Source organism: Nylanderia fulva, unplaced genomic scaffold, assembly GCF_048542155.1.
Source record: "Nylanderia fulva isolate GAGA-0341 unplaced genomic scaffold, ASM4854215v1 Scaffold998, whole genome shotgun sequence".
In the NCBI taxonomy this organism is placed as follows: domain Eukaryota; kingdom Metazoa; phylum Arthropoda; class Insecta; order Hymenoptera; family Formicidae; genus Nylanderia; species Nylanderia fulva.
Window position 1 is genome coordinate 17459 of NW_028191132.1, and position 15958 is coordinate 33416.

Below are 15958 nucleotides of genomic sequence, written 5' to 3' on the forward strand. Positions count from 1 at the left end.
TGGGTGACTGCCCCTTTGGACAACTCCCGGCGAACCTCCCCGCGTGCCGCATGCCGCAGAGAGAAACAACCGAGTGTTCTTAGATTGTTCCACTGCATGTCCGATCCATCGAGCCGGTTTCCAGCCACAAACGTATGCGGCGTCCCGTTAAGGACACGCTTGCGACCTTCGCCCCGACATTCGACAGACCCGGCATGCGCGCCTGGGAACAATCCGTATTTTCGAGGCACCCAGAGTTTGTAAGGGGAAGCAGCGAGCTCCGGGCCGAACACTCTGGGGCCAAGTCTTAGGACACCAGTTTTTGGGCTATCGGTTTGTTTACCGATTTTGCGTTTTCATTTCCTAGATTATTTGTCCAGAGTTTGTGCTGGTCAATCTAGTCATTCGCAGTTTTACTTTTTGTTTTAAACTCTCCTTCGACTCCTCGGCATTCACGCCTCGGCCTTGGCTCTGTGTGCGAAACAAGCAAGAGGGAGCCACGCTACTACACACTAGGTGTGCGCGCCACATATGAGCCATTTGGTCTTGCGACTCCGACTCGTGGCAATGCTGTGCTAGTAAGTAGATAGGGACAGTGTGAATCTAGTTAATCCATTCATGCGCGTCAATAATTAGATGACGAGGCATTTGGCTATGTTTCGTCTACGGTGCGCGACGACTGCTACAAAATCACAGTCGCCAAGTCGCCACCGACAACAATATTGCAGAGCTGTTTACTGTTGGTGTTCGCAGTCAACACCCTGGAGCGTGAAAGTCGGAGCTAGCCAAAGGCAGCTCGTACTTCACCTCGACCATTCCCGCAATCATTCAAACTCGCGCGATTGATGCGGAGGCCCCAACTCTACGCGCCATCCATCATGCACCACCAGATGAGGTCACGTTCCGCCTTCCTTTGTTATAACGCGATGTCATTACGTTAAAACGTTTCTAGTTCAGCCATGAGCCCCACAAAACTCGAGTCGTCAACGTTCGGAGCTGGGCGGACGTTAAACCCAGCTCTCGCAACTCAGACTCGCTTCGCGAGCTCAAGACACCTTGCCACGAACTTGTAATGGCGGTAAAACGAACATTATTTCGAGGTACTCCTGTGCGCTCCGCCACAGCGGCTGCCAGCTCCTTACATGCACGGTACTTCCCCACCTTACGCTCGCGGGACTTCTCCAACGCGGTTTCGCTAGACACTACTTGCGCGTCTACGACCACTGCCTCACCACCCTTAGCGATGGTCAGGTCGGGCCGCCTCCGGCCGGCAGACGTCGAATACGCTTGTTCCGCATCAACGCGCCATCCCTTCTGCTGTAAATAGCCACCAACTTGACGGCATAGGTCGTCATGCCGCAGGATTCTCCCTCCGTGCGTTCTGAAACAGCGTTGCACGCAGTGAGCCGGCGTCTCGGTTTCGGGACAACCGGCACGACAGCGATTATCGCGCCCATCACGACCTCGGGAGCATCTCGCTCTAGACGGTATGCAGTTAGCCCGTATGTGGTGATAGTGCACGTAGTCGGCCCCTGGGATGGCATCGGCGCCAGCCGATACCCAGTAGGAGCTCAGGTTGGAGGCCGCAACCTCTCTGAGTCCACTCCCATCGCACGACTCGCGCAACCAGGCCGCACACTGCTGTCTGAGCTCAGCGGTTGTAGTCACTCTATGGCCCCGCACTCGCATCTGGTTTTCACACCAGACAAGCTGCCTAGCCACATACGTGGTTTCGGCAGTTGCGCATGCTGCGGGCAGAGTACTCCGACACAACCGCTGCAGTCGGTTATGCTTCAGAATTGGGATCAAAGTTCTCAATAGAGGCATTCCAAGCCCGCCACTCTGTATCGGCGCATGCAGGTATCCAGCAGGAACATCATGGGGAAAACGCAGCCATCGTCGCACCGCAGTGCGTACGATGATATCCTTACCCTTGAGGGTTTTGGCCGAGCCCGTACCCACTGTCCATCGGTGATAATACCGTGGAAGGAGACAGTCACGCAACAACCTCAGCCGCTGTTGCGGCTTAAGAGATGCCCTCGTGAGTTGCTCGATGGCCTGAGCTAAGGGTGGATCGCTTGCGAGTTCCCTACACGCAACCCACACGCAGACCACATGCAGAGAACAAACTGTGGTCTGCGTGTGCGCAACCCACACGCAGACCACATGCAACCATCGACGCACGCCACATGCAGAGAACGACAGCGCCTCCGGGCGTCCCAAAGCACGGATGAAAGGACTGTGACGGGAGTATCTATGACTCTCTCGGTCCTCAAAGCAACACGCCGCGATGGTACTTAGAGAGAGTTGTGGTTGGTTCGTGATGCGCCAACGAAGTCCTCTAGTAAGGACCTTCAGCCTCTCACGTCCAAGTTGTACCTCCACCTCCTCGTGGTGCTCCCGGAAACGGCCTACTTTGGAAGTTTAGACTCGGTAGGTGTCGACTAAGCGAGTGTACAGCGAAGGGCGCCCCTAAGGGCTTCGGCCCATGCGCCTACGGTCATGGTGAGTTGTAGGGGCCAAGAAAGACCGGGGTTTCTTGGGGGGCTCTCGGTTGTCAATCCGTTTGCCCCCCTACACGCAGTAAATTATGAATAAAGCTAAGAATGATTCTGATGTCCCGGGTTCTCGGATGGCCCGGGGTCTGCGTGCGAGTGCTCGCTTGAGTGAGCGCGCGAGAGGTGCGGAGGACCCTGACGGGGTCGCAGCTGGTCCGTCGCGAATCACTATAAGGACCAGCCAGGCTGAAGTGGACAGCCTAGAGGAGGAGATGGTCAGCTGTGAGCATTGTTAGGCGAAATTCCAAAACATGCGTGGTCTTGGTGTCCACAAAGTACGTGCACACCCACTACAAGCCAACAGTGCTATCAATGTTGACCGCGTAAAGGCCAGATGGTCAGTGGAAAAAACTAGAATCATGGCACGCGCTGAGGCTGAAGGCACCTTAGCCGGGGAACCTTTCATTAACCAGTATCTGGAGACAAGGTTCCCCAATAGGAGTCTCGAAGCCATCAAGGGTAAACGGCGACAGGAGCCTTACCGAGTGATGGTTAGAGACTTCTGCCAAGAGATCCAATCGCGTCGCGCGATTGTGATCGATGAGGGCGATAGGGATAGTGCGGTGATGACACGAGCCGACACCATTCCTGCGGCCATTGAGGCTAGTACTGACGATCAAAGCGCACATCAGCCTCCCCCTGAACAAAGTTCTCAGAGGCTGCGGGACAAGATACAATCACTCGTAGAGCAGAGTGCGGCGTTCCGTAGCTACGAGGCTGATACTCTTGCTGGCACGGCAAGAGATGCTCTGACGGCGGGGAGGGTCGACGTCTTGGCTATCGAAAGATGGCTGGGCATGATCTTTCCTCTGCCGCTACAAGTGCGCCCTCCGCAACGCGTTTCGGCAAAGAAGCACTGTCCTCCAGTTAAACGAGAGAGCAAGGAGCAGAAGAGAAAGAGGGAGTATGCAATTGTGCAATCCCTCTACAGAAAGAACAAGAAGTCCTGTTTGTCGCGTATTCTCGAGGGCGACTCGGTGCGCGAGAGGCCGTCTGCTGTCGAATTCTTTAACTGCTGGCGCCCCATTATGGAGGCCTCCAGCGGTGCGGATGGAGACATGACGGACTTGCGTGAGTCGTTTGGGGAAGCGGCACAGGCTGCGAGTGCTGGCCGGGGCCGTACGTCGGGCCCGAGAGGGATTCACCTCGAAGGTCTTGGCGATGGCGCTGCCACGGATCCAGTTCCTGTGGCGGATAAGACCTTGCTCTGGGATCCTATAACACCTGCAGAGGTGAACAGGATTTCCGTAGAGACTGGCACTGCGCCCGGATTGGACCAGATTACGCCGAGGATGTGGAACGCTGTTCCTGCGATTCTTCGTGCGTTTCTGTTCAATCTGCTGCTCCTGACAGAGACGATCCCCTCATCAATCGCCACAACCAGAACGGTATTCCTTGAGAAGGGGGGTATGTCCGATCGGCCAGGTCCGACGGAGTACCGACCTCTCAGCATAGGATCCGTTATAATAAGACACTTCCACAAGATATTGGCAAAGAGATTGGCAGCTTTCGACATCTTCGACAGGCGCCAAAAGGGGTTCCGGCCGGTGGACGGGGTATGTGAGAACGTCCCAGAGAACGTTAAGAGAGTCATAGTTACTCCCGCCGTTTACCCGCGCTTGCTTGAATTTCTTCACGTTGACATTCAGAGCACTGGGCAGAAATCACATTGCGTCAACACCCGCGAGGGCCATCGCAATGCTTTGTTTTAATTAGACAGTCGGATTCCCCTAGTCCGTGCCAGTTCTGAGCTGAGCGTTGAATGGCGGCCGAAGAGGACGACCACGACGGCTGGCGCCGCCACGGAAGCCTCGCAGCAAGGAAGATCCGCGGGAGGCCAAGGCACGGGACCGAGCTCGGATCCCGGGACCGGCGCGAGAACGCCGACCGTTCACCTCGCCCAGGCCCGGCATGTCAGCCAGACCCGCTTCCCGACCAAGCCCGACACGCCCCGCTCCTCAGAGCCAATCCTTATTCCGAAGTTACGGATCCAATTTGCCGACTTCCCTTACCTACATTATTCTATCGACTAGAGGCTCTTTACCTTGGAGACCTGCTGCGGATATGGGTACGAACCGGCGCGACACCTCCACGTGGCCCTCTCCTGGATTTTCAAGGTCCGAGGGGAAGATCCGGACACCGCCGCAACTGCGGTGCTCTTCGCGTTCCAAACCCTATCTCCCTGCTAGAGGTTTCCAGGGAACTCGAACGCTTATACAGAAAAGAAAACTCTTCCCGGATCTCCCGACGGCGTCTCCAGGTCATTTTGGGTTACCCCGACGAACACTCTTACGAGGGCCCGAATTGTATGCGGTTCCGCTGCCGGGTTCCGGAATAGGAACCGGATTCCCTTTCGCCCGACGGGCATGTGTCTTTCGTATAATATTTATTATTATTTCTCGACACTCGAGTATATTGTACGCCGTCATTGACATAGGATTTCTCCTAGGGCTTAGGATCGACTGACTCGTGTGCAACGGCTGTTCACACGAAACCCTTCTCCACGTCAGTCCTCCAGGGCCTCGCTGGAGTATTTGCTACTACCACCAAGATCTGCACCGAAGGCGGCTTCAGGCAGGCTCGCGCCCAGACCCTTCTGCGCTCACCGTCGCGACCCTCCTACTCGTCAGGGCTTCGTGACGACGCGAGAGAAGATTAACGCCCGCTCCCGGTTGCCGCCTCACTTGCCGCTGACGGCAGAGTATAGGCTCGACGCTTCAGCGCCATCCATTTTCAGGGCTAGTTGCTTCGGCAGGTGAGTTGTTACACACTCCTTAGCGGATTCCGACTTCCATGGCCACCATCCTGCTGTCTTAAGCAACCAACGCCTTTCATGGTGTCCCATGAGCGTCGAGTTGGGCGCCTTAACTCTGCGTTTGGTTCATCCCACAGCGCCAGTTCTGCTTACCAAAAATGGCCCACTTGGCACTCTGATCCGAAGATGCTCGTGGCTTCATAATTCAAGAAAGCCAGAGATCTTACCCATTTAAAGTTTGAGAATAGGTTGAGGTCGTTTCGGCCCCAAGGCCTCTAATCATTCGCTTTACCAGATGAGACTCGCGAGCGTTCCGTGCGGAACGGCCGAGTGCCAGCTATCCTGAGGGAAACTTCGGAGGGAACCAGCTACTAGATGGTTCGATTAGACTTTCGCCCCTATACCCAGTTCCGACGATCGATTTGCACGTCAGAATCGCTACGGACCTCCATCAGGGTTTCCCCTGACTTCGTCCTGACCAGGCATAGTTCACCATCTTTCCGGTCCCAACGTGTACGTTCTGGGTGCGCCTCTTCTCGCGATGAGAACGAGACGCCCCGGGAGTGCGAGGCCGCATCGCGACGCGGCCCATCCTCCCTAGGTCGACGGCCAGGGCCGACCTTCACTTTCATTACGCCTTTAGGTCTCGCGACAAGTCCCAATGACTCGCGTACATGTTAGACTCCTTGGTCCGTGTTTCAAGACGGGTCCTAAGAGTACCCAAAGCAGTTGCGTCGCCGACCGGTATCGGTCTCCCGCGAGACCGCGGGAGACGTTCGCAGGCCTGTCGAAGGTGTACCGTACTGTAACCAACAGCGGGCCAGGACCGGGGACGGCGCGAAGTCCGTAACCTCCGAATACCGTGGCGCGCGCTTGCGACGGTCTCGACGCACCGTGAATAGTGCGGCCTGATACCTTGCGCGTACCGCCGAGCAGCCGGCCGGGCGACCGAGGGTTTGTCGCGTGCCGTTATACCGGCGACGCGACAGACACCGCACCCGGGCCGTAGACCGACACCCAGCGGGTCGCAACGTTCTACTTGGGGAGAAGTGCACGACGACGAGCGCCGGACATCGGCGCACGGTAGCGTGCCCGCGCGCGAGCCGCAAGGACTCCGCGGGACATCGCCGACCGACGCGAAGCCAGCGCCGCTGACGATGAATCTCCCCGTTCGATCTTTTGGGTTTCTTAGGTTTACCCCTGAACGGTTTCACGTACTCTTGAACTCTCTCTTCAAAGTTATTTTCAACTTTCCCTCACGGTACTTGTTCGCTATCGGTCTCGTGGTCGTATTTAGCCTTAGATGGAGTTTACCACCCACTTAGAGCTGCACTCTCAAGCAACCCGACTCTAAGGAGAGATCCTCCCGAGGCGCGCACCGGTCGCTACGAGCCTGGCAACCTCTACGGGTAAGTGGGCCCCATTCAAGATGGACTTGGACGCGACGCGGCACCTCGGGATAAGCGGATCCTCCCAAACACCACATTTCCCTGCGGCGGAACCGCGGGATTCGGTGCTGGGCTCTTTCCTGTTCGCTCGCCGCTACTAAGGAAATCCTGGTTAGTTTCTTTTCCTCCGCTTAATAATATGCTTAAATTCAGCGGGTAATCTCGCCTGCTCTGAGGTCGTCGCATAGTGAGTTTTCGTAGCCGTTTGCCTCCTCCGCGTCGCTCATCGTCGTCTCTCCTCTATAATATATATTATAAGAGGGAGAGAGAGAGCGTCGAACGAGAGAGCAGCAGCGGCAGCACACGAAATACGCGAGAAGGCAAATCGCCGGGGCGCTAACCGCACACACACTCGTTGGTGGTAATGGAGAACGATATATCGCGGGTTCAGATTCTCGGCTCTCCCTTCTCTTTATATACGAAATTCGGGGGAATCGTTCGACGAGTACACACGCGGACGCCGGCCCCTTTTTCGCTTTACGAAAATTTCGTGGACTCGGACACGGGTGGCTCGCGATTAAAAAACCCTTCTCCGTAAAGAGGAAAAGGTTTAAACGAAGCTCCCCCCTCCCCGCCGGACGACGACGCGCCGTTATTTCCCTTAATACCGTTATTGGGCGGGTAGGGGCCTGGGCCCATAAGAGGGCGAGCGCTATCGCACCGAGAGACGCGGCACAGAGTGCGAGAGCACCCGGTCAGTCTGTGTGATGTACGGAGGGAGAGAGGGTGAGACAAGCCTACCTACTTTCGGGGACAACGACGCACGCGCCGCTCGGGGAAAGCGGTGCCATTTACCGTCCTGACCCTTTTTTGGCCGTTTTTTGGGCTCCCTTGCGCGCGCTCTTACTCCTTTCCCATTTCCTCGGCTCTCGCTACACACACGACTTGGATACACAAACACGCTCCCCCCTCTTAATTTCGCGCAGCATTCTCTGGGCGTCGCGTTCGCCAACGTTTTACACGGCTTGTGCGCTTCTCTCCTCCTTATTATTATCATTTCGGTGTGTCATTTCAGACGACGCCAGGATTTGCACCGCGGCCGGTCGGCGGCAAGAAACCTCGGGCGAACGTCCAACGATCTCGACCCCATTGAAAGCTTTCACAGGGCACAGGCGACGCCGCGCCATTTTTGGTCCCCGCGTCGTGGCTGCGCCCTTTTCGGCCAAGCAGTTTAGGGGTACAAAAACCCCCTCACCAGGCCTGGCCGGGAATTTATCCGTGGACCGCAATTTGCGTTCTAAATGTCGAGGTTCATGGTTCCCAGTTCACAATTACGCGCAATTAGCTGCTTTTCCCTTTCATCGACCCACGAGCCAAGTGACCCACCGTTCAGGGTAATCGTTCGAAATTTTTGCGTTCGCGAAGATAACGCGCTTCTCGTTCAACCATTGTGGTCTCTTCTCTCGGACGAGAGAGAGAGAAGAATAATCGTGGTGGCTCTTCGATCAGCCTGTCGCGCGCGTCCGCGGACGCGCGCGGACGCCGCCTCCCGCCAGGGAAGGCTACGGCACAAAGATAGAGTTGTGTGTTTCTCGTTCGGAGCGTCTTCTCCCGCAACGGGAGAGCCGGGGCGGAAGCTCTTTGAAGAAACCGTCGGACCGACACAGTTGACAGATTGGTCGAAATATCATCGATCCTTCTCTGTGTTATATATATATATTATAATAATATATGGGGGTCCTCTCGCTCGGCACTCGCGGTCGCACACCGTGTGTTCTCGGCACGCTGACCGCTGCCCACGCGACAACGGGGAGGGCGCGCGTCGACGAACGTCGTGGGTGCTGCACACACGCGTGCGCGGGCTAGGTTTTCCACCGGTTCGCGCTCAACGCCGAATCGACGCTCTGTTGTGTGTTGGCCGGAGAATGGCACACACACGAGCGTGATCGCGAAGCGTCTCGCTCCGAATCGTCGTCGAACACCGCCGGCGCGTGCTCTGCTTGCCAAATACTTTCGGTCAGAGAGGCGCGACGGCGTCCGTCGTTATATCAAAACACAACAACAAATTCGTCAAATCCGTTATTTTATTTTTTCCCGAGAGCGCCTTTTTAGCGCGTCCCTTAGTCGCCCACTGCTGCGGCGGCGTCTCCCCAAAGAGAGGGCTCTCACGCAGAGCAGGACTTTGGGAAAAATTAATGATCCCTTTCCCCAGGTTCCCTACGGAAACCTTGTTACGACTTTTACTTCCTCTAAATGATCAAGTTTGTCATCTTACCCACAATCGGCAATGCCGAGACATTGCCCCGCCCCATCCGAAGACTCACTAAAATTTTATTCAAAACGGTAGTAGCGACGGGGGGGGTGTACAAAACAGGACGTAACCAAAAAGCGAGCTTATGGGCGCCTTATGGGATTCTCCCTTCATGGGGAACAATTTTCAAACCCCAATCCCTAGCACGAAGGAATTCACGGGTACCCGGGCCTTTCGGGCAGGGGAAAACCCCGCTTTTTTTTCAGTGTAGGGGCGGTGGCCCCCAAAAATCTAAGGGCACACAGGCCCCGTTATTGTCAAAACTCGTGCGGCTAAAGCGCCTGTCCCAAGAAGATTTGTTTGTACGTTGGTAGTAAAAACCCCCCACAAGCGGGGGCCTTCGGAACCCTAGGTACCCTATTGCAGGCTAGAGTCTCGTTCGTTATCGGAATTAACCAGACAAATCGCTCCACCAACTAAGAACGGCCATGCACCACCACCCCACCGAATCAAGAAAGAGCTATCAATCTGTTCAATCCTTCCGGTTGTCTGGCCTGGTTGAGGTTTCCCGTGTTGAGTCAAATTAAGCCGCAGGCTTCCACTCCTGGTGGTTGCCCTTCCGTCAATTCCTTTAAGTTTCAGCTTTTCAACCAAAAACCCCCGGGAAACCCAAAAAACTGGGGTTTTCCCCGGAGCCCGCCCAGTCTCGGAGGAAATTGGGGGATCGCTAGCTGGAATCGTTTATGGTTAGAACTAGGGCGGTATCTGATCGCCTTCGAACCTCTAACTTTCGTTCGTGATTAATGAATGAGGGAGAGAATGAGAGCGTTGCGGAAGTGAGTGGAAAGCGTGTATGAGAGTAATTGGTGCGAGACTCGTAAATCCTGTTTACGGAGACGAACAAAAATTTCAAGAGTGCGAGTGAGAAAATACTGGAATTGTGGAATATGAGGAACGATGATGAAAATGTTGTTTCAAAAATGAGAGAATACAGGGGAAACTGGATGAGTGTATGCGTCGAGCGAGTCGGGATTTAGCCTACGGCGGAAGTGGAAGAGCTATGCGAGCGTGAGTGCCGAAAAATGTTGAAAAGAGCTGATTGAAAAGGTACAGGAAGTGAAGTGTGAAAAACGAGTGAAAACGAAAGAGAAGAGTTATGCGGAATAGTTTAGAGCGATGATGCAAGTGCGAGTGTGACAAGTGAGGGAAATAAAGGGGAGAATGATGAAGAATGTGAAGCAAGTCACTGAATGTGCGTGTGAAAAGCGGTGGGAAGTGAGGAAGGAGGGTAGGTTTTAGACATGAGCGGAGTGAGTTGAAAAAAATAGAGAGTGTGGGCAGTTTAAGAAGCTGGCCTAAAGGTTGAGCTGCCTCGCAAAAAAAGGCCCAAGATCATCTTGTACGATGTGCGATATAGGGGGAGTGAAAATTTTAAAGAGAGAAAAGTATGAGAGGAGCTTGAAAGGGGGGAGTGGAGAGAGATATTTATGGACGTGTGCGGGTTTGAGTGGAATGCGAAAAAAGATGCAACCGCGGAAAAAATGTATTAGAAAAAAAATTACGATGCAATAAGAAAGGGGCTTGGTGACGGACGAGTGTTTGTGCATTGGAAGGCCTTTAGGGTGAAAGAGTTTCAGTGGCTGAGGGGCCCAATGTTCGCATTTGGGCACATGAGGGGCAAATGCACCGAAAAGGAAAGACTGGGCCAAAATGTGGATGTGTTAAGGGAAAATTATGAGAGATTGTAAAAAAGGAAAGGTGGGTAGAAACTGTAACGAAAGGAGCAATTTATCACTCGGTTCTGTCGAGTGTGTCCGGAATAAGTGAGAGGTTAGAAAAGAGGGAAAACAGAATAAATGACGAATTTAATGAGGGCTTTAAGTGGTGCATATAACTGCAGAGAGCGTATGCGGTTATGTGTGATCTGGGTGGATGATGCCGAAAAAGTCGAGTGAGTGTAGACTGCTGCAAGAAAACCCATTTAAAAGGGATGGACGTGTGGTGGGCTTGCCCATATATGGATGTGATTGGTGCGAAAGTGGGACGGGGAAAGCAGCAGTGGTGGTAAAGACTCTAGGTTAGGGCGTGTGTGCGTGGAGGGTTACGAAAACTGGGGGTGAGTGTGTGGTTTAGGGGGACTTGGCGAATGTATGTGGGTTTCCCTGTATTGCCAGATGGGGGGTTTTTTATCGAGCCGGACTTGGGGTACATGGGCGAGTATTTTGGGGACGGCCCGGGGGAAAGCGCTGCTGATAGGTAGGATGCGAATTTCGTCTCTCCCTTGTGGTATGCAAGGGTGGAGGCAGCAGAGAGAGTAAGCCGTGGTAGGTGATTTAGGAAGGATGATTGCGACGGGAAAGAATGTTGTTAAGAGCCAAGCGAGTTTTACTCGTTCAGCGGGCCGAAAGGGGGGAGTGCACGAGTACTTTCGGAACGGCGGAATGGAGGGTGGGCCCGGGAGAGTGGGAAGTAAAACCGACTGGGAGTGCCATAACGTATTTTAATACGGGGTGGTACCAGAGAGAATGGGTAAAATGGGCAGGGGTAGATGGTGGCAAGGGGGGTAGATGGGAAGGATATGGTGAATGCGGAGAGGGTTAAGGATGCAGCGAGCGCCCTAGACGACGGTGCGCAAGCTGGTAGAGCGAATGATGAAATGGATCCATGTGGAAAAGACGATGGATAAGAGGTGTAAACCGGGGGATGGTAGGAAGTTGTGTGGTGAAGGATGAGCTTAGAAAACTGAAGAAGGCTGTAGAAGGAGCAGACGTGCACCAGCGTGCGAGAAATAGGAATGGAAGCAGAGTGGACCGACAGCATGACTGCCTTAAGTCTGTTTGGGGAGAGTACGGCGTTCTAAAGTACCACACCGCTCCGAGTGAAATGTGTGGACGTGATTGGCCGCGTTTGTGTGCGTGACTGGGGACGCGTGCTCCCTGGCGCGTTGTGCTCCCGTGTGCGGGACGCGTGATGGGTCCGCTTCCGCCCCCCCCCACCCCCACCCCCCCTTCCAATGAAAAAAAAATCTAAACAAATAATGTGTCAAACTGGGCAGATCAATGTAGACGAGATCGGTTTTACCTGGCCAGAAGCGCGTGTATTGTGTGGGCATGTGTGACGCACATGTTGATTTCCGTTGAGCAGGGAGAAAGTGGGACTAGACGCCAATCTCTCTCTTTGTGTGTTTGACTAAGGCCACTTAAGTGAAGATGTGTCCCACGAGTTCGGCTTTGAGAGAGAGTGGGGTATTCGCCACGTGAGGAGACGATGGACACTATACCGCTTGCACAGTCGGCGACTTTGCACACGTCAGGAGTGGCCAGAATCACCGCACAGTCACACGCGGTGACAGTTGTGTGTGTGCACCACTCGCACCCGTCAACCAAGCGCGTGTGCTTTGTTACCTGAGACAAGAAACACGGCTGTTTTAACGCGACAGAGGCATACTCAAGCAGGCTCGTGTCCAACACAGCACAGATCACGCTTTACCACATCGACACAGTACCTTACTCGACACGCACACCCCGAACGGCTCCATGGATCACCATCCTGCGCCGTTCCCAGTACGCACACCCAAATCGCTTCCAATTTTTCCTCTTCACTCTTTCGCAATTTCCTCCTTATACCTCCCGCAAAAAAACATACTTATATTATTCATTCTTCTTCCACTCTGCTTCCATGCCTCTTCTCGCACGCTGGTAGGCACGTCTGCTCCTCCTACGCCTTTTCAGTTTCTCAAGCTCATCCGTCCACCACACAAAGCTTCCTACCATACACAGGTGTACACCTCTTTCATCCATCGATCCTCGCCACTAGGGATCCAGTTCATCATTCGCTCTACACAGCTCTGCGCCTCCGCTTCGTCTAGGCGCTCGCTGCATCCTCTAACGCCTCTCTGCATATCACACATAATATATACTTCCCAGTCTACGTCCTTGCACACCATCTACGATCCCTCATTTTGTCCTACATTCTCTATGTGTACCATCCGTATTAACAATACGTTATGGTCACTCACTTCCAGTCGGCTACTTCCACCTCATACCGGACCCTCCATCACGCCGTTCACGAAGTAAAAAAAAAAAAAAACTGACATCGATGTCAATCTCCCATTCGGCCAGTGAACGAGTAAAACTCGCTTGGCTCATTCAACAACATCATCCCGCTCGCAATCATCCCTTCCTCAATCACCTACCACGCGCCTTCACTCTCATCTGTGCTCCACCTGCTATACCACAAGGGAGAGAGACGGCATTCGCATCCATACCTTATCAGCAACGCTTTTATCCCGGCCGTCTCACATACTAGGTCCCATGCTACGCCAAGTACCGGCTCGATTACACTCCAATACTGGCAATTAACAGGACACCACATACATTTCGCCAAGTCCCCCTTCAATACACACACTCACTCAAGGCTATTCGTACACTCTCTCACGCACATCACGTCTAAACTAGAGTCATTTACCACCACTGCTGTTTCACCGTCCCACTTTCGCACACAATCACATCCATACCTATGGGCAAGCCACCACACGTCCAGGCCTTTCATACGGTTCTTGCAGCGTGCTACACTCACTCGACGTTCCGCATCATCTCACCAGAGCACATAACCGCATACGTCTATGGCAGTTATACTGCCACCACATTCACGCACCATTATTCGTCATTTATTCTTGCTTCTCTCTTTCTAACGCTATCAAGTATTCCGGACCCACTTCGGACAGAAACGAGTGATCACATTTGCTCCCTTTCAGCTTACAGTTTCTACACACACTTTCCTTTTTACACTCTCTCATCAGGGTCCTACACATTCCACATTTGGCAAGTCTTCGTTTCGGTGCATTGCCGCATCAGTGCCCAAATGCGAAGCATTGTGCCACAATCATCCACACTGAAAAACTCTTTCACCCTAAAGGCCTTCCAATGCCAAACATCGTCCGTCACTACAAAGCACATTTCTTATTGCCACTCGTAACTTTAATATCACATTCCGCAGGGTTGGCATCTCTTTCTTCGCATTCCTACTCACAAACGCACACGTTCCATAAATACTCTCTCATCCACTCCTCGCCCTTTCAGCTCCTCTCATACATTTCTCTCATGTAACACTTCACTCCCATATCATTCGGGCACAATCGTACAAGATCGATCTTTGGGCCTATTCTGCGAGGCAGCTCAACCTTGTAGGCAGCATTTCGTAAACGGACCACACTTCCTCTTATTCTTTTAACTCACTCTCGTCATCGATCAAACGCTACACCTCATTCCTCACTTTCCTCACCGCTTTCACACGCCATCAGTGACTGCTCACATTGCTTCATATTCTCTCCTTTTTACTCTCACTTGTCACACTCGCAATTGCATCATCGCTCTCATAGTACCGCATAACTCTTCTCTTTCGTTTTCACTCGTTTTCACATTCACTTCCTGTACCTTTTAATGACGCTCTTTTCACATTTTTTCGCACTCACGTCGCATAGCTATTCCACTTCCGCAGTAGGCTAAATCCCCACTGTCGACCCCATACACTCATCCAGTTTCCCCTGTATTTTCTCATTTTTGCCAAAAAATTTTTTTCAAACTGTTCCTCATTTTTCCCACAATGTCCCGTATTTCTCACTCGCCTTTAGAAATTTTGTTCGTCCCGTAAACAGGAAAAATTTTCGGAGGGCTGGGACCACTTTCCCTTAAAACACGCCCTTTTTTTCATCACTTTCCCCAACCCCTCTCATTCTCTCCCTCATAATTTAACAAGAACGAAAGTTAGAGGTTGAAGGCGATCAGATCCCCTTCAGTTTTTAACCAAAAAGATGCCAGGGAGCGATCCCCCGAAGTTCCTCCGATGGGGGAAAGGGGGGAACGGGGAATCAGGGGTTTGATTCCCAGGGGGGCTGAAAAAGGTACCAACCAAGGAAAGGCAGCAGGCGGAAATTACCCCCCGGCCCGGGGAAGGGGGGGTGACGAAAAATAAAGATACGGGGCTCATTCCCAGGGCCTAAGGAATGAGTACATTTAAACCTTTTTAAAGGGATCCCTTGGAGGCAAGTTGGTCAGAGCCGGGTAATTCCGCTCCAAAGCGTATATTAAAGTTTTGCGGTTTTAAAACCCCGTAGTTAAAATTTTGTCGACACCCCGGGGGTTTACCGCTCGCGGTGGTTTTTTCTGGGTGATGGGAGTCCTCGGTGGGCTACCCCCCCCGAGGGCCGGGCCCCAAATAATTCCCCTCGCGGTGCTCTTTATGAGGTCGAGTCGGGCCGGGACGTTCTTTTAAAAAATTAGAGTGCTTAAAGCAGGGACCCTTTGCCTGAAAAGGTCATGGGAAAAAAGGAATAGGACCCCGGTTCTTTTTGGTGGTTTTTGGAAACCCCAGGGTTTTTTTAAAAAGGGGAAAATGGGGGCATTCGTATTTCGAGTTGAGGTGAAAATTTGGATTCGCAAAACGGACAGAAACGAAAAATTTGCCAAATGTTTTCATTAACAAGAAGAAAGTTAGAGGTTCGAAGGCGATCGTACCGCCCTTTCACCCCAAAAGTGCCAAGCGACCCGCCCCCCCCCCCCCCCCCCCCCCCCCCCCCCCCCCCCCCCCCCCCCCCCCCCCCCCCCCCCCCCCCCCCCCCCCCCCCCCCCCCCCCCGGGGGGGGGGGGGGGGGGGGGGGGGGGGGGGGGGGGGGGGGGGGGGGGGGGGGGGGGGGGGGGGGGGGGGGGGGGGGGGGGGGGGGGGGGGGGGGGGGGGGGGGGGGGGGGGGGGGGGGGGTCTAAGCTCGCGTTGTTAGTCCCCCCCTTTGTACACACCGCCCGTCGCTACTACCCATTGAAGATTTAGTGAGGTCTTCGGACTGGTGCGCGGCAAAGTCTCGGCATTTCCGATGTTGCCGGGAAGATGACCAAATTTATCATTTAGAGGAAAAATAAAATCGTAAAAAGGTTTTCCCTAGGGAACCCCCGGGAAAGGGTCATTAACGTTCCGAAGGGCCTGCTCTCGTCGAGAGTCCCCCCTTTTTTTTGGGGAGCGCCTCGCAGCGTCG

General features: G+C 53.7%; 1 pseudogene; it reads right to left on the reverse strand.

Annotated features, from left to right (window-relative positions):
• Positions 1-4564: 4564 nt before the first annotated feature.
• LOC146719406 (large subunit ribosomal RNA) lies at positions 4565-6897 on the reverse strand (annotated as a pseudogene).
• Positions 6898-15958: the final 9061 nt, after the last annotated feature.